General features: G+C 38.6%; 1 long non-coding RNA gene across 1 annotated transcript; it reads left to right on the forward strand.

Annotated features, from left to right (window-relative positions):
* The first annotated feature begins 5,040 nt into the window (after window positions 1-5,040).
* LOC112668900 (uncharacterized) lies at window positions 5,041-18,116 on the forward strand. The gene is made up of 4 exons (XR_003141936.3): window positions 5,041-5,143; window positions 15,929-16,046; window positions 17,577-17,661; window positions 17,973-18,116. It is a non-coding gene; the product is annotated as an uncharacterized LOC112668900 (long non-coding RNA).
* The last annotated feature ends 696 nt before the right edge of the window (window positions 18,117-18,812 follow it).

An 18,812-nucleotide genomic window follows, 5' to 3' on the forward strand; every position in this document is an offset into this window, starting at 1 on the left:
GTGAGCTGAGCTTGTCTCTTTGCTGTGGATTAGGAGACTCAGAATTTCTCTACATGGGTCAATTCTGGGACCTAGACTGAAGGTAAAGCAGCTGTTTCAAGAAAATGTCTTCACATGACAGTGGAAGAGACAAGGGAAGTTTCAACATCCCAATCTTGGGATGTTGGAGGAAGAATCAACATCACAGTCTTGATTCATGCCATTGCTGCATCACAGACACTAACTATTCCAACAGCTAAAGAAATTATCACCTGACGAACCCCAAGATCACTAAGAATGAGGAAAATTACTAAGAGGTTAAATATTTGACAAATAATTCAAACAATCACGATTTTCCTTTTATATAAAATGGATTAATAAAAACTAATTTTAAGACATGAGATGATAGAATGAAATAACAATATTGAAATGAAATAACCTATTGGTAGGTTTGTAAGGTTTGAAGAACTTTCAAAAAATAAAGAACTAGATTACTTTTTCCAGAGAGAGGTATTGATAGTCCCCAGAATGTGTTTCTATCTTGAGAGGAGTTGGTATTTTCCAAAACAATAGGCCAGCGAGTGTTCAGGGGATGATATAACTGCTCAGCCCTTTAAAATAACTGGTGAAAATGCCATTTACAGACAATAGGCTGTATCTGCTGGGGTTGGCATTTTGATAGTTATTTTTATGTCTCAGGCAATTAAATGCTGGCAGTAAATATTCACATATTTCAATGAACTGGCTAGGTGATATGAGATTTAAAATTAGCATTGGGTTAGGAGGCAGGTAGTCAAATCTGACAATGAGCATGGGTATGCTGAGGGTGACATCAGTAGCTAGAGGATGATGACTTGAAATCAAATGGACTAAATCAAGTCTTAGTAGGGAAGGTAAGGTAAGTGGGAATACTTCACTCCTTTTTCCATTAATCAAGTGCCAAAGACTCTTCTATACTCCAGGACAAATTCTTTGAACTATCATCCTGCTGGATCCTGGGAATATGGCAGGTCTTGGTATTCAAAATGTGGTCCATGAGTGAGTAACAATAGAATCCTCTGAGGACTTGTTAGGATGGCAGGGCTCCACTCTTCCTTTCCCCAAGGGCCTACTACATCAGAATCTAGATCTTCACCAAATCCCCAAGTATTCATATACACTAAAGATAAAAAACATTGAATTATTTTGTTAGAAAGTGATATAAAGTATCTCTATTCAATTTAAGTTTCCAGGGAAAATATATTAAAAGATGTCAGAAATCTCGAGAAGAAAGAGTTGACCACCCAAGAGTCAGAAAAGGAAGGAACTCAATAGCATGAGAACCAAGAACTTCTCTCTGGAATGTCACTATTAGCAAAAAACCCCAGCTTCACTGGTCCGTCCTTCCTTCCTTCCTTCCTTCCTTCCTTCCTTCCTTCCTTCCTTCCATTAAACAAATATTAATTGAGTACCTACTATATGCTCAATGCCCTGATAGGCAATAAGGATTCAATGAACAAAACAAATAGTCCCTAACCTCCTGGGATTTATAGCCCTATGAAGAATATGGATATTAATAAAGTAATTACACAAAAAGAGCCTAAATACCATTATTCAAATTTCAAGGAGAGGCATATGGTTCTATTAAAATATATATAATAGGATGACCTGTTTTAGGAGGGTTCCAAAGTTACAATTGGGTGTTATAATTGATAGGACAACAAGAATCAACTGTGGCCAAGGATCATGGTTACACAGCAAGAATAGGTCCAGTAGGACCTCAGCCCTGCATAATTGGGAACCATTCTTGAAAATGAGGGGAAATTTATGGGCCAAGCAATTACCCCACTGGCTTTCTCTTATGACATCCACACTATGGGTTAAGTAGATTTCCAAGTGAAGGCTTGAAAGGAGAGAAATTGTGTCTCAAGCACGAGCTAGGCACCTTTCTGATGGGCAAATGGTCCTCAAAATGTGGTCGCATACCAGCATTAAATTCTAAGTTCAGAAATGCAAATCCCAAATCTACCACAATCCAAAATTCTGGGAGTGAGACCTAGCAATTGATGCCTATAGTTAGCAAGCCTTACAGGTGGTTCTAATACATACTATAATTAAAGAATATTTGTGCTAGGCTGACAATGGGAATTAAATGAGAGGGAAAAACATGTGTAAGAAGTTGCAGTTTACCAAAGTATTTTCACATATATTGTCCCATTTTAACCTCACAAAGTTCTCTGATGGCTCTTCCGACATTTTCTCATTCCCTTCCTGCTCTTACAGTGATGTTGAAAACTATTTTCTGGAAGATGAGACTGAGGTACAAGCAAGTGAAGAAAACTGACTTCTGAAAGTCTTAAAGAGAATTGTCTGGCCTTTCCAGAATAAATTAGGGGGATCCTTTTAAATAGGAAGAGAGATGGTCTCTGTGGGTTCTTCTACCATAAAGACCTAAACTTCAGTTTGGCTGAGGCCTTGTCCTTCCTCCTTATCCCCAGACCCCACCTTATCCTTGCAGCATCCATCACCCATTTGCAACTGAAAAATGGAACAGTGTTTCAATTGGTCTGGGCTCCAGTTTCAGATCCATATTTAGATGATAAATGTCCTTGGACAAGTTCATAACTTCTTAGAGGCTTATCCATGAAGTAGAAGGTTCATATTAACTTTACAGGTTGTTCAGTGTACATGAAAGCCTGGGACACAGTGGGCTACCAGGTGTCCTCACTAAGTGGTCAGGGAAGCTGAATGGAAGGTAGGGTCATTTGGTGCAGTCATTCCGGATCCCAGGGAGGGCATCAGAAGCCCCTTGCTGGTGGATCCTCACTAACTCTGGAGGCCAACAATATTGTGACATATGTCCTGGCCTGCATGTCACCAAGGAGCCCAGCCAGAGCAGACCTCAAGAGGATACAGCCCAGCATTCTGGCAGCCTGGTTTGCTAGGATGTGGGGGCACTTTTTATGGCTTCCTATTTGTTGTTATGCTTTTCATTATGAGTGTTTTTATACCTCCCAAGGTTCTTGAGAACAGGGCAAAGAGGAGCCTCTAAAACATACCAATCCTTATATTTCTGGAAACCTGGAGAGAGGGGACAGGAAAACTAATACTGATGATGCTTAAGCAATGCTTCCAGCACAGTCTTTCAGGAATTAGTTTGGACTTGGGCTGCTGCATCTCCTTATACATCTTCTCTCTCTTCCTCTCACCTGCTCCCACCTCTGGCATTCTATCTTCCTCCAAGGGGGGTGGTTTCCTGTTACTCCCACACACTCCCAAAGGGCTCTCTCATGCTCACAGCTCTCTGCACTTGGGCCAGATCTGGAGCCACTGTCTCAGTCCAGTGTCTTAGAAAACCCAATTCAAGCTCTCAGTTTACTGCTAAGCAGCATTCTCTCTTCCTTGGTCCAAATCTGTCTGCTTTTCTCTCTTTTCCATTACTTCTAAATATAGTTATTACTGTATTACTGTACTGTATTACTGTAAGAGAAACTAACCCTCATGAGGGTTGCCATCAGCCAATCACTGTATTTGGTGCTTTATATGAAATTTTTTCCCTTTTATTCTTCACTAATATAGTACAATGTAGGTATCATTATCTCATTGTCAATCGGAGGATGTGGAGGTCCAGAGGGTTAAGCAACTGGCCCAGAGTTTCACAGATAACATGGGGGCAGAACTAAAGTTAGAATCTCTTTTATCTCTTTCCCAAGTTCTGTCCACTGTGCCATCTTGTCTTCTTTATGAACATCACCACTGAACTATATGGAATTTCCAAAATAGACACTCCATTCTTTGCCACTAACAGAGATGATCAGTGGTTAGTTATATGCAGCAATGTTCCTACAGGAAATATGTTGGCTGTGAATGCGATTTCAGTAAGTTACTGAATTAGGATTCAAGCCCAGATAATATCTTTCGGACTTGAGAAGCACTGAAGAGGTTTTACTTTATTTAATTTTTAATAATAAACTATGATTTAATAATAAGATAAAATTAAAATTATATATTTCATTTAAAATGTATCTTTGTATACATATTATAATAATATTAGACATTTATTTGATGGTTTCAATGGTTCAAACCTTATTCTAAGCATTTCATATATAGTGACTAATTTCACAACAGCTTTATGAGGTAAGCACTGTTACTATCTCTGTTACACAGATAGAGAACTGTCAAGTAACTTGCCGGAACTGGAATTCCAACCCAGAGACTGATTCCAGAATCCATGTGCCTAAGCCCTCAGCCCTCAGTTGCCATCCTTCCCAAAGTCCTGTGCCCTTCCTCACTTCCCTTTTGGCTCCCCTCCCCACCCCCATCCAGGTATCCATTCTAACTAACAACCTAGTAAGTAGCCATCCACATTTCCTCCATGTTCATTACTATGTTCAAACCAATACACCTATTTGTAAATATGCATATACAGGCTATCATGGTTTGCTTTTATAAAATGGGGTTCATCCACCTGGGTGGGTCAGTGATTGAGCCTTTGACTCAGGGTGTGATTCTGGGTCCTGGGATCAAATCATGCACCAGGCTTGGAGTCGGGGGTGTGGAGCCTGCTTCTCCCTCTGCCTATGTCTCTTCCTCCCTCTGTATGTATCGCATGAAAAAATAAAATAAAATAAATAAAATAAAATAAAATAAAATAAAATAAAATAAAATAAAATAAATTGGAGTTCAAAAATGTGTACTTCTCTGTATCTTGCTTTCCTCATTCAAAAATACCTCAACGAAATGTCTTAGTGAGTTGACATTGCTATAACAAAGTACCACAGACTGGTTGGCTCCACGCTGCAAAACATCTTTCTCACAGTTTTGGAATCTGGACCAGGACTGTTGCTTCCGGTGAGAGCCCTCTTCTGGGTTGTAGATTGCTGACTTTTCCCATATCTTCCCATGGCAGAAAGCAGACAGGAAAGCAGCTCCGTGATAACTCTTACATGGAACTAATCCCGCTCATGAGGGCTCCAGCCTTGCTCCCCTAGCCTCAATCACCTCACAAAAGCTGCATCACATTGGAGGGAAGGTTTCAACATATGAATTTGGAGGGGACATGAACATTTTTAGTTCACAACAGGAAATAGCCCCTATTAATGGAAATGGAGCAAATTCATTCTTAATGGCTACATAGAAGGGAGTTTCTCACTTTCATTCTGAGCTAGTCTGATGGATATAAATGGTATGTGTTTACTTTGCATTTTTCTTAGTAGTGCTGACTTGGAGTCTTTCCGTGCTTCTGTTGACCCTTTGGAGTTTCTCTTCAGTGATATGAACTTGCTCATGGCACCCTTTGTCTACTTTCCCTTTGGATTGCTTTGTGTCTCCTTTCTGTGTGGAAGAACAGTTTGTATATTAATAAGTTACATGTGAACCCTCAGATGTCCTCTGCATCCAAAATATTGTTTCTGACTATATTATGTTTCTGCTGGTGTTGTTTATGGTATCTTTTGCCATTTAAAATGTGAAGTTTTTGTAGTCAGGCATGTACATATCTTTTTTTTTTAAGATTTATTTATTTATTTATTTATGATAGACAGACAGAGAGAGAGAGAGAGAGAGGCAGAGACACAGGAGGAGGGAGAAGCAGGCTCCATGCAGGGAGCCCGACGTGGGACTGGATCCAGGGACTCCAGGATCGCGCCCTGGGCCAAAGGCAGGCACTAAACCACTGAGCCACCCAGGGATCCCTGTACATATCTTTTCATAGCCTCTCTGATTCTGTGGAATTTTTATTTTTATCATATTAAGCTATCTTATTCAAGAACATAGTGGATATTTCCATCAGCTTAAATATCCTATTCTTTAATAAGTTCTTGCATTATATTCATGGAAGTCCATCCCTTTCTTTTAATAAATTATCCTAAATATTCTTCAGTTCTTGTCAATATCAGTGCTTGCTTCCTCAACACTTACACAGTTCTTGTCAATATCACAAATGTAATATTTTCACATTTCCTTTTCTAATGCCTTTAACTGGGATAGAGCAAAGCTATTGAGTTTTGTAAATTGACCTTCAATCCAGATATATTCTCATTATAAACAATATAAGAATTTAAAAGCATTTATATATGTGTTATTAAGTTATATGCTATGTCATTTTATTATCTTACTGTTTTCATTAGAGTTTCCAGAATTCTACTGAATAATAATGCGGACATTGGCTTTGCTGTCTTATTTCTGTTTTTAATCAATACTTTTTGGTGATTCATCATTTAAAATAATATGACTTTGGGTTTGGGTAAAAACGTTTGCTAAGTTTAAGTGTTTATGTCTACTCTTATTTTATTTAGAATTCTCTTAGAGCAGATAATGAATTTTATTAAGTGTCTTGTCTTTTTTCTTTAATTTTTGTTTCATTTTATAATATGATAGATTGTGTTGATAGAGTTTCCAAGATAACCTCTTTTTGTTTATACTCTATTTTTCTTTTTTAATCCATTGCTGTAATCTTTTGCTAATATCTGATTTAAAAATTCCTCAACTCTAGTCTTGGGCAAAATTAGTCATTCACTGTATTAATATCACGAATTATGTCTGTGTTTATTGGGATTTTTATGGAGACAATTCATTGTGAGAAATCTTTACACCATGAAAGATATTTAGCTTTCCCCTTCCATTAAATTCCAGGGCTGCATCCTCTAGACTTTGTGACAAGCAAAAGCTTTGCTCTTACTTTTTAAAATGTATCCTTCCTTAATTAAGTACAGTAACATCACCAGGCCATGTCTTGGTATTTACCATTATTGGCCAATTTCCTTATAGCAGGAGCTCTCAGTATGTAGAGCTAATACTTCTTTTGATTCTTTCTCTCTCTCTCTCTCTCTGTACACACAGACACACATACACACACAGTTTCAATGTTTGACCCATCTTGTCTTATTACTCAATGTTTGAGGAACTGGAGGAAGTTTCTTTAAGGAAGAAACTTTCTGATATCACACCCAAAGATCTCTTCTTCACTGCTACAAAGACAAGCTTCCTTTTCTCAATATGGTGGGGTTGGGGGTGGGGGAGGGTGAAGATTTCTGCCACTAGCTCTGCTCACTTCAGTTCTGATACTGGATGCTACAAAGAATATTGCTTTTACAACTCCGATTGAGTCCCTCATCTTCAGAGAGTTTGTTTCTATTTTATGTTCTGATTTCTGCCCTTCACCAGGTCTGCTCACCACTCCCTGAACTGCTTCTTTCTCCTGCAAGTCTTTTGCAGTCTGCAGATTATACTTGTAGCTTTGCCAAAATTTTTATATTTTTTTCCTTTGTTACTTTTGTAAGATATCTAGGATTAGAAGAGGAAAGCTACTAACATATACCCATATTTCTACCAAGTGTTGCACACATTTTGAAAGTGATCTTTCCAACATCTTGGTGGTTACTGGATCATAACTACTTTATTGTAGAAGTTAGAATTCATAATTCTTATGTTAAAGATGAATAAGAAATAAGAAATCAGCAATAAGAAATAATACTCTGGGGCACCTGGGTAGCTCAGTGGTTGGGTACTGCCATTGACTCAGGTTGTGATCCCGAGGTCCTAGGATTGAGTCCCACATCAGGCTCTTCACAGGGAGCCTGCTTCTTCCTCTGCCAATGTCTCTGCCTCTCTCTGTGTCTTTCAGGAATAAATAAATAAAATCTTAAAAAAAAGAAATGATACTCTGTGCATTGTCTTGATGAGGGTCTCTATAGTTTGGTTCAAACTTAGCAAACTTCTTTGCTGTCCACTTGGCTCCAGGGACACTCACACATCTTTGTCATATCACATAATAGATTTGACACTTCTCCAGTCTTTTCTCTCATTGTTCAAAAAGACTAATTGAGATGATTGGGGAGGTGATCAACAATTTAATCCTAACAATAATTCTTTTTGTTTTGTTTTTGTTTTGTTATATTTTGGAGAGAAAGAGAGAGAGAGAGTGGGGGAGGGACTGAGACAAAATCCTAAGTCCAGCATGGAGCCCAACTCGGGGCTCAATTCCATGACCTTGAGATTATGACCTGAGCCAAAATCAAGAGTTGGATGCATAACCAACCGACCCACCCAGTGTCCCAATCTTAATGGTAGCTCTAACTGGAGATAAAAATCTACTCTTTCAAGCAGTTATCCATCTTCTTTTATGCAAGATTTGTTTGTTTTTGTTTGCATCTACTTGTTTTCAAGGCAGGGGGACTATTGTCACAACTCCCATGTTGCCAATTCCTGACTTGAATCATGATTTTCTCCCATTTCTCTTCTCTTTTCATAGTCTTCTACTCATTATCTGAAGGAGGATTGATGCTCATTTTTGATCAAAGATAGCAGAATGTTTAGTACTTGGAGTTTCTTTGTCTCCAGCTTTGAGAACTGATTGTTAGCTCTGAGACTACAGGACATGTCCTACTTAGTTTTCTGTAATACCTTCTAAACATTTATTATGTGTTGGGTATTATACTGGACTGTAGTTCAGATTTGTATCAGTTTGTATTCTGAAGGAATAGCTAATTTTGTTGGGAAAATAAAAAATGCTAAAATAGCCCTAATGAAAGTGAAATATGATTGATCCCTTTCTAGAAGGCACAATTTGCTACAGGAGATTAACAAAAGAATTCCAAGAAACCATTGGAGAAGGTGACATTTGAGTTGAGACATGGGCAATGAATAGGTAGTGTCTCATGAACTGCTTTTCTCTTAGGATTATAGGATGCTTGTACTAGAAGGGCCATTTCAGATCATTTAATCTTAACCACTGGGCTTCCCAGATAAGGAAACAAGCTCAGAGAGCAATGTTTCTCTTTCCAGATTTCACAGTTAGTGTTTGAGCCAAGACTTGCTAGAATTCTGACTCTTAGGTGTGGGCTCCTTCTTTTACACCGTGGGGTCCCCAAATATTGCAACACCTTCAAGTTCCAAGGCCATTTCCTAACCAAGTACTGACCATCCTGACCTTGATCTGCTTTCCAGATCAGATAAGATCTAGGAAATAAGGCCTGGTGTGTCCTTGAGTTTTACTTAACATATAGACTCTGACCTGTTTTTGATCATGTCTCAAAAACGAATAATCATAGCCCAGTAACTCCCTCTGCTAGCTTTTTAAAAATCCAAAGATAAATAATATTCAGTCCCTACCTCTATATGTTTATCACACTATACATTGCTTTCCTTTCCCACATTTTTATTGATATGCCAAATCTGCTTTGGCAATTAACTCTTTTTCTTCCTGATGTTTTAATTAATTATGCATAAACACTGATGAAAAGTAGCAAAAATTTTAAGACAATTCTTCCCTAATATTATTACTTAACCTTTGCAGAATACTGTATATTTACATAACACTTACATACTAATTAACTCTTCATTATCAGCCCAGTTGGAAGGTAGCCAGGCCATTTATTTCCAGGACTTAAGTAATAGATTTTGATAATAATAAGAGTGGACTGCAATCTGAAAGGCCTGTATTGAAACTATTCTGGACTATCTCTCCCACTTTCTGATGTTCATTTTGCTCTTCATATTCTCTTCTCCTAAATTATCTAGAAGCTAATGGTACCAACTGCTACTTTTAATCCGTTCTGGTCAGTCAGAAATTTGAAGTATGAACTCTTTGCATTTTAATTTTGGTTTCTCAAATCCATCCATTAAGTCAGCATCTCCAAATTGTCATGTTATGAGCCAGGTGGGAAATCACCATGACCTCAGTTCAACAGAGCTCCCAGGAATTGTGTTCTATAAATCCACTTTGTGAGATTTGAAATTCAGAATGTCATAGAAAAGAAATGGAAAGGAGAGGGAGCTTACATTTATTGAATAGCACTCATTTTCTAAAACTTTATATATTTAATTTTCTTCAGTCAACATGATAGCTAACCAAGGGAGCTATTTTTATGTCTATTTTTAGGAGGGAGAAAATTAAGGCTTAAAGACATTCAGTAACTCACTCAAGGTCAAACATCTCTGAAGTGATAAGCTACAACTTACAGCAGGATTGTGTTGACTTCAAAGCCAGAGCATTCTGAGTTCAATAGTCTGAGGAGCTTTGGGAGAACCTTGGGATTGGAAATTGTAGAGGATCTTTCATTGCTGCCTTCCCAGCATTAAGTCCCCCTTAACTTGGAAATAACATCCAAGTTGCCTGTGGAGAAGCAAACTATCTCCACTTTCAAGTCACATGGTATGGCTGGAGCTACTTTCCTCTCCTTCAAGGTATAGATATGAACATATGTCTCAGAGATGGCCAGTCAGAGCAATTCATCTTTCTAACCACAGATTTTAGTCAGAGATAAAGAAATGGTCCTCTCTGGACCAGTGAGAGCCTATGGTAGACGAATACCCACCCCCTCAATATGTCCATTATCTAATTCCCAAAACCTGTATGTTACCTTTTATAGCAAAAGGAACTCTGCAGATGTGATGAAATTAAGGCTCCTGGGGGAGATTATCTTGGATTATCTGAGTAGGTCCAATGTAATTAGATTTTTATGAGAGTGAGGCATGAGAGTCAGAGTCAGAGTGTATTAGCTTGGTTCTCTGGGGAAGTAATAAGAGATACGTATGTATGTATGTATTTATAAGATTTATTATAAAGAATTGGCTTTTGTTATTAAGAAGGCTGAGAAGTCCAAATATTTGCAGTATGCCAACTGGAGACCCAAGAGAGCCAATGGTGTAGTTCCAGTCCCAGTCTGAAGGTCCGAGAACCAGGAGAGCCATCAGTATAAATCCAAAGGCTGACAGATTTGAGACCCCAGAAGAACTAATATTTCAGTTTGAGTCCGAAGCCAGGGAAAGACCAATGTTTCAGATCAAGCAATCAAGCAGGAGGGGGTCCCTGTAATTCAAGGGAGGATCAGCCGTTTTGTTCTATTCAGGACTTCAACTGATTAGATGAAGGCCACTCACATTAGGGAGGACCATCTGCTTCATTTAGTCTATGGGTTCAAATGTTAATCTTATCCCAAAACATCATCACAGAAACACCCAGAATAATGCCTGACCAAATATCTGGCTAGCCTATGGCCCAGTCAAGTTGACACATAAAATTAACTATCCCACATGGAATGTTATAGGGCAAATTAACTGAGGCCAATATTGCAATAAAGCTACCATGGGATGGCTCCCCATCACTGCTGGTCTCTGATGTTTTTTCCTTAACTCTGCTATCACCTCTTTAAAGTCCACTCATACTATCTGAGAAGAATCCTGTTTCCTCTTTGGACTCTGACTGATGTACGTGGTGATCTAAAAGGACAGTAAAATTCAAAAAAATCCTTCCCCTCCTCTAGATTAAGAAGTAACTGTCATCAGCGTGATCTACCACATGATTCTTATTATTTAGTCTTGATTTATTAAGTTGTGTTTTACTTTCTGACCTTGATCCACCACCTAGCTAGTAATGGAAATGGGTGAGAACACACAAAAAGGCTGCTAAGTAAAGGCTGTTACTCAGATACAGCAAGCCTGGTACATTCTCTAGTTAGATAACCTACAGAGAATCAGGTCATCTCCCTAGACTTCCAGATTTCCATTCATGAAATGAGAGAGTTCAATTAGGGGATCTCTCAGGTCACCTGTTCTATCAGAAACAAGACCTTTTCTGAGTCATCTATAGGAAAACTACTGAAAACCCAAAATCTTATATCCTGTGAACATTTTGTGAGACTAAGAAGAATCCTATAGATGAGCAGCTTAAGAATCTGTTCTCCATTCAGCACTCATATGGACCTGGTTCAAGATTCTGGGAAACCAATAAAATAGAAAGACTTGAGTCCTGCCCCCTGAAAGCCTGCAGTCTACCTAAATAGCAAATAATTAAATATGAATTATATTCAATGCCATAGCAATATAAAGGGGAAAGTATAAGTTGAGAAAAATACCTAACTCAGATTTGGATTGTGGGGAAGGTCTCCTGGAGAGGTAATAATATCTAGAGGAGGTAATATCTAGATTGCTCCTTGAAATGCAGGGTAGAAGATGGTAGACATGGGGGCAGGGAGTGAGACAAGGCAGAAAAGTATCTGTAGTAGGTTAAATATTGGTCAAAAGTATTTACTTCTTCTCTTCTCCCACTCCCGCCTATACAGATGGAGTGTATGCTCCTTCCCCTTCATTCTATATGACTTTCATTGACCAGTGGAATATGGGTAGAAATGACAAAGTGACAATTCAGGGCCTAAGTCCAGGGAGGAACCACACAGTTCTACTTACCATTTCTTAAGTAAGAAAAATCCACTCCAGCTAGGGTGGTGGTCTAAGGAATGTGAGTGGCAGGTGGAAATGACCTGAACTCAATTCACTATAGCCAAGTGTCCTGGACCCACAATTTGAAGCAGAGCTTCCCAACCAATTGGATTTATATCCACTGACCCTTAGCCAACCTGTCAATGCATGAATGAGCTGTCCTAGCCAACTTGCAGATGTATGAAAAATAGAGGCTTATCTTGGATGTCACTGAGATTTTGTGATTGTTTGTTATGCAGCATTATTAAAATAAGAGTGCACTGATGCAGGAACTTTCCTTGTTCTTTCCACCATTCTAGACAGAATTTGAGGGAAAAGCACATATAAAAATCTATAGCAAAAAGGAGGATGGCCAATATATTAATTTCTAAGGGCTGCCACACTAAATTTCCACAACAGGGTGATTTAAAACAACAGAAATTAATGATCTCATAGTCCTGAAGACCGGAAATCCCAAATTAGGTTGTCAGCAGAGCCATGCTCTTCCAATGCTCTAGGGAAGGATCTCTTTTTACAAATTCTAGCTTCTGGTGGTGGTTGGCCTTCTTTGGCTATGGCAACATAAAACTCCAAACTCTGCCTCCATCTTCACATGGGCTTCTTTCCCATGTCTCTTTGTCTCAAATCTCTTTTTTTCCTCTTATAAAGATATCAGTTATTGGATTTAGGGCCCACCTTAAATCCAGGATTATTTCATCCTGGAATCATTAACCTAGTCATAGCTGCAAACACTAGTTTCAAATAAGGTTGCATTCACAGGTGCCGAGGGTTAGGACCTAGACATATTGTTGTTGAGGACACTGTTCAATCCACATGCAATATGAGAAACTGAAAGCAATTCAGTAGAGCGGGACTCGGGACCTCACCCGTTAGAAGGGGACATCAGCAGTCACCTACCCAGCCAGTCATTGGGAGGATTAAAGAGTTCATTATATAAAAAACATTAAGAATAGTATCTGTCATATGGTAAATGGTGAAAAAGCATTAGCAATCATCATTATTTGTTATTGTTATTTATTGTTGTTATTGCCATCCTGGCTTAGATAATCATCACGGCCTTACCAACTTCAGAAAATGATGTGAAAATACAATGAGAGTCTAGCATTTTTGCAAAGCATTTTTAAATATTGAAATAATTTAAAATGTTACTACTTCTGAAAAATTTTATGCATATAAATTTTAAGAAAGCAAATCACATTAAACATGTAGTGAGTCCTAAATGGAGAGACACGGTAAGGTGAATCTTTTCATAAAGTGAATACCTCTATGTGATTTTTTTAATGAATCAGACTTTGTATAAATCAGTTGGCTAAAAGAGGAACACTCCTGGTCACATTGCTATTCATGCAACATGTACAAAACTGATTTAAAAGTAAAACTTTTTATTAAAATAACAAGATCCAGGATAAGAACACAGCTAGTATTCTTCTTGGCTGGAATCCTTTGGAGCCCTGAATACTCCCACATAAATATAGTATTGTCAGTTTTTTTTAATGTAAATGCTTATTTATCTTTTGAGATGCCTTGTGTTTATAGTGTGGTTTCTGAAAAGATTTTAAAAGCTTTTCTACAGTTTATTAGTTAACCTTCTCAAATGCAAATGGGAAACATCTTTTTGCTAAATATTGGAGGAAATGACTTATTTCACCTTTTAAAATATGAACGTTAGGTTTTATTGATAAAAACAAACTAAATAGGACTCAGGGTTGCTCTTTCTGGTTTCGCTTTGTAGGCTCAAAAAATTTATTGAGGACCTACAATGTGCCAGGCCTAATGCCAAGTCCTGGGACAGAAATTAAATAAAGAATTTATTTTTTAAAAAGATTTTACTTATTTATTCATGAAAGACACATGGAGAGAGAGAGCAGAAACATAGAGGGAGAAGCAGGCTCCATGCAGGGAGCCTGATGTGGGACTCGATCCCGTGCCTCCAGGATCACACCCTGAGCCGAAGGCAGATGCCTAACTGCTGAGTGCTGAGCCACCCAGACGTCCCTGAATAAAGAATTTAAATGAAGTATTGTCTTTACTCAATACAGTAAAGTGTAGGAGACATTAAAGAAATGAGAAACTCAGCAAGCAGAGAACAGTGTAATGAACATCTTAATGGTTCTATTATGAGAGAGTTATAGGAACACGAGGCCAGGCATACTGATAAATGACATAGGGAGAATAATTTGGTCAGAGGAAAATGTTGTACGTATTGAGCTCTGAAGGAAAAGGAGCCAGAGCCCTGTCATGAAAGGCAGGAAGATGTGTGTGCATATATTTATAAACGTGACATCCACTGAAGTCACAGAATTTTCTTTTAATCAGTAAATATCTGTTGAGAGAATTTCAAATGTTCCATGATGTTAGAGGGAAGAGAGTATCAGAGAGTAGAAGGAAGTAGAACCATGGAGATGTCTCCTGGCCTATCTAGTAGATTCTGTGTGATGAACTAAGGGCTGAACACTTTATCCTGGATGTGTTCTAATAGGAGAGGATACAATGGTAGAGGAGAGAGAGAGATACCAGAAGGCTGTTGAGAGAAAGGGAAATTGGTTAAAGACTGAGACATCAGAGGACCAAAAACCTTATCTACGACAGGCAAAAGTAGGTAGGAATGTGAAGGCAACAAGGAGCGAGCATCAATAAAAATATTTCTATTTTTCATCTTAAAAAAATTTAATTAAAAAATTTTAATTTGCTGAGATTTCTTAATTCTAATAAATATCACTTTATTACATTTTAAATAGCTTAAGTTAACTTTCTTCAGGGATAATTTACACAAAATGCATCCATCTAAAATGTACAATTTAATGAGTTTGGCAAATTTGGATAAGAGTAGCCTCCTTTATAGTTAAGATTTAGGAAATTTCCATCACTCCAGAAGGTTCCTTGTGCCCTCTTTGTGGACAGTCATCTTCTACAGCAGCCACAGGCAAACTACTTTTCTGTTCCCATTATAAATCAGTTTTTTAACTGTTCTAGAACCTCGTGGAAGTAAAATGATACACAATGTTTTTGGAATGGAATTTTTGTTGTTGTGGTTTCACCATGTTTTTGTGTGTACCATTAATCCATTCTCCTCCATTGCTGGGGAGTATTCCATTGTGTGAATGTACTGTTGTTTTTAATTTATTCACCTTGATAGACTTTTGAGTTGTTTTCAGTTTGGGTCTATTTTAAATAATGCTGCTATAAAACACTTGTTTAGTCTCTTTGTGGACATAAGTTTTCACTTCCTTTAGAAATGCTTTGTCATAGAGTAGATGAATGGTTACTTTGGTTAAAAAAAAAAAAACTGCCTAGCTGATTTCCAAAGTGTTTATACACCTCTTCTACCTGCAATGTCTGAGATAAAATATAGACTACTTTTATATGTTTCTATTCCTTTTTTTAAAGAGGGCCACTCAGATTATATAAATATTAAGCCCTACAAAACCTGGCCTCTCCTTTTAAGGTGGTAGAGTCAGATCCAATACCCTAGACTCCTACACTATGGGAAGAAAAGTAGAGGAGGGGGAACAGAGCCCCTGGAATACCAGCAATCTTTTGGATGAACCTCACAGAAACACTTTGAGATGATAAATTTTGTTTTAACTTGGCTGGGCCATGAGACCCAGATATTTGGTCAAGCATTATTTTAGAATTTCTGGGAAGGTATTTTTGGATGAGATTATCATTTAAATTAATAGACTTTGAGTCTACTGATTTGGGTAGGCCTCATTTAACCAGTTGAGAAAAGACTATCCTCCCATGACCACAGGGACTTCTGTTTGCCAAGAGACTGACTTAAGATTTGAGCTGTAGCACTCATGCCTCTCCAGATCTCCAGCCTGCTGGTCTACCTGTCAGATTACGGACTTGCCAGCCTCTACAATCAAGTAAGCCAATTCTTTAAACTACTCCCCTCTCTGCCCACACACATACATGCACACACACACTCTCTCTTTCTCTCTCTCTGAAGAATCCTAACACAGGCTTTGTCTCTCATATGAAATCCTGAAGGGCGACCAACATTCAGAACAGACCGCTCTCTGAGTTCCTGTCTCCCTCAAGTCCAAGTTCCTGCCCCATTCAATAAAATGTCCTTCTGTTAGTGTTTTGAACACTCTCAGAAACAGTAAAACATTTTGGACCTGAGAAACAACCTTTCATTCCCACAGAGGGAAACCCTTATAGCAGATGACATGGAGAACTTTGCTCTCCTGGCTTTGGCCATATCAATGTGTCTTTCTAAATGGGACAGGCTCCTCCTTTTTACTCTTCTACCCCTGAATCCTTCTTTCTATCAGTTTTTTTTCTCCTTTTCTCATTATACTGACCACATAGTATATAGTCACTACAGACAGCAGTTAAAGCAGGGAAGATGGAAAATGCTGTTATGTAAGAGTTTCTATTGAGCTAGGATATGAAATTTCCCTTAACCACCCTAGCTCTGCTTAACATTGTGGCTTGAGGGGTCCAGTGCAATCAGATACAAGCTCCAGCTATAGTGATCTCCGTCTGGCAGGACTAATGAAGGAATCCCAGAGATAGCGCTTTTGGGAAAGGAAAAACCTCCCCTTCTCTGCAGCTAGACACTGAGCATCACAAAAGTGCATCCAGTTTCCTTTGGCTCAAAGGTAAGAGTCAAGCTAATCCCCCTGTGCAGGATACCCAAAAGCAAAATGTTGGATTATTTTGGCTTCTCCTCCAGGGCAGGAACGGGGTGGAGATGGGGGGGGAGCAGCCTATTGGAAGCCAAGTGACCCTCCCATATTGCTATGAGGGGGTGGGATCCCAAGGCAAAATGCTAAGGAACTGCTCACATCTGGATTAATCTTTATTTTTCAGCGTTAAAACTGTCTCATGTTTTGATATTCCAAGGGAGACTATAGACAATGTAAAGACTATGGTGGGCGGTTATATTTACAGATAACAGTGAGTAGTTCTGTTGTGAGGGCTGGACAGCTCCTGGGTAATAAAGGTGAAGGAAGAAATGTTCCCACTACTGCAAACAAATCATCAAGGCAGGCACACTCCAAGTTCTTCCCATTCCGTAAAACTGTAAATGATGCTTTCTGAAAGTGAGGTGCCATCTCTGCAACACAATATTTAGGTGCTCATCTCTGTTCTGCTTCAATTTTTTGCCTATTTCCTTCATTTTTAGGTTTTGCTATGTAGGACTGTTTTCAGTATACATAAACTTCTCTTCAAACTTCCTTGAATCCTGGTTTTGCTCCCTACCGTGTCTGCACAACTATTAGTTAATCTTTCTGAGACTTACTTCCTCATCTGTAAATTAGGAGAAATTATAATAATGTCTGAAGGAGTTTCTTCAAAATGAGAAAATCTCTATGAAATGGTTGACTATGATTATGTGGCAGAGACGGCTCAGTGGCCATCTGTGGTTTATACTCCCCTTTCCATAGGAGCTGATGGAAAATTATCATCAGGAACTACATTTACCAGCTCCCTTGCATCTAAAGAAAATGAAATGACCAGTTCTGGCTAATGGTACGTAAGTGGAAGCAATTTGTACCATCCTTGGTCTCAGCTGGTTAACCATCCAAGCATACTTTTTCTCCTACTTTTTTTTTTAAGATTTTATTTATTTATTCATGAGAGAGAGAGAGAGACAGAGACAGAGATAGAGGGAGAAGCAGGATCCATGCAGGGAGCCCGATGCAGGACTCGATCCCAGGACTCCAGGATCAGGCCCTGGGCCGAAGGCGGTGCTAAATCCCTGAGCTACCCCAGCTGTCCCACTTTCTTTCTTTCTTTTTTTTTTTTTTTTTGTCCTACTTTCTTAACTCTATCTTTGACAGGTACATGACCAAGGAAGCTTGGAGCTTTAAGATGGAAATAAATGTGTCCCTGAGTCAACTTTGGCATGATACGTACCCAAAGAAGTCTCACTTAAGAAGAAGACTTTGCAGGAGAGAAAAACAACAACAACAACAACAACAACAAAAAACCCACAAAAAAAAACACACCCAAAAACCAAATAAACAACAACAACAAAAAACTTCCATTGCCGTAAAACAAGGAGATTTTTAGATTATTTGTTATAAAGTTAGCATAGCCTGATTATTAGGAGTTATTATTATTATTCAGTGGAGCCACTAATCTATTATTAGCCCAGGCATGGGCATTATTTCACATTTTTCTTTATACACCACCGTCACTACCACAGAGATGATAGGCTTTCACATAATTTAGTGTTAATAAGAGCCACCAGGAGGTTTTTCATTAAGTAAGCAGAAAGATGTCTGAGAACACCATAAATATTATGAGGGCAGAAATCATGTTTATGAGGTAGTGTAGTTTAGGTGTTTAATAAATATTTATTAAAATATTGCTTAATGATTTTGGTTGGGAGGTTCCTGGGTATAATCTGAGACCAGCCCCCCATACTTGCAGGGCAGGGAGAGGCCAAAGAGGCGGGCTATCCCAGGTGGGTAGATGGCAGACTTAATGAATAACGGAACTTACATATGAGTCTGGTCTTGGGCAACAGCAAGACAAATGGATCCCCTCACCTACCTGCAAAATCTTAAAAGTTTATAGAAGCCTCAACTGGGTTTAGTCACGTATACCGTCCAGATACTTTCAACATCACATCCCCATCTCAAGGCTATGTCCTTGCAGCAGGAAGGTAGAACCTC

Source organism: Canis lupus, chromosome 23 (assembly GCF_003254725.2).
Source record: "Canis lupus dingo isolate Sandy chromosome 23, ASM325472v2, whole genome shotgun sequence".
Lineage (NCBI taxonomy): Eukaryota > Metazoa > Chordata > Mammalia > Carnivora > Canidae > Canis > Canis lupus.